Source organism: Nanorana parkeri, unplaced genomic scaffold, assembly GCF_000935625.1.
Source record: "Nanorana parkeri isolate BGI_ZX_2015 unplaced genomic scaffold, ASM93562v1 scaffold3383, whole genome shotgun sequence".
Lineage (NCBI taxonomy): Eukaryota > Metazoa > Chordata > Amphibia > Anura > Dicroglossidae > Nanorana > Nanorana parkeri.
The window spans coordinates 13,287-13,576 of NW_017309651.1; the positions used below are offsets into that span (position 1 = coordinate 13,287).

General features: G+C 50.0%; 1 protein-coding gene across 1 annotated transcript in view; it reads left to right on the forward strand.

Moving 5' to 3' along the window:
• Positions 1–290, forward strand: part of LOC108803091 (zygote arrest protein 1-like) — a 14,549-nt gene that overhangs the window by 12,248 nt on the left and 2,011 nt on the right. The gene's annotated exons all lie outside the window — the stretch shown is intronic.

Below are 290 nucleotides of genomic sequence, written 5' to 3' on the forward strand. Positions count from 1 at the left end.
GGGTGGTGTGCCTTCAGGATAAGGGAAATGGACTGTATAGAGATTGGGGGGGCACTTGTGGCGGTGACGTGCCTTCAGGATATGGGAGATGTACCTGTTGGGGGTACTTGTGAAGTTCTGGTGGTTCCCCAAGTTCAGTTATCCCAGAATGATCACAATGGACACAAACATGCCAAACCCCCGAAAGTCCATGCTGGGACAGGACTGACCACGTTCCATGCGCCGGAAGCTTTGAGCTGACTTTGTATATAAATTCTAGGAGGATAAAGATGACGTTGGGTTGGATTCCA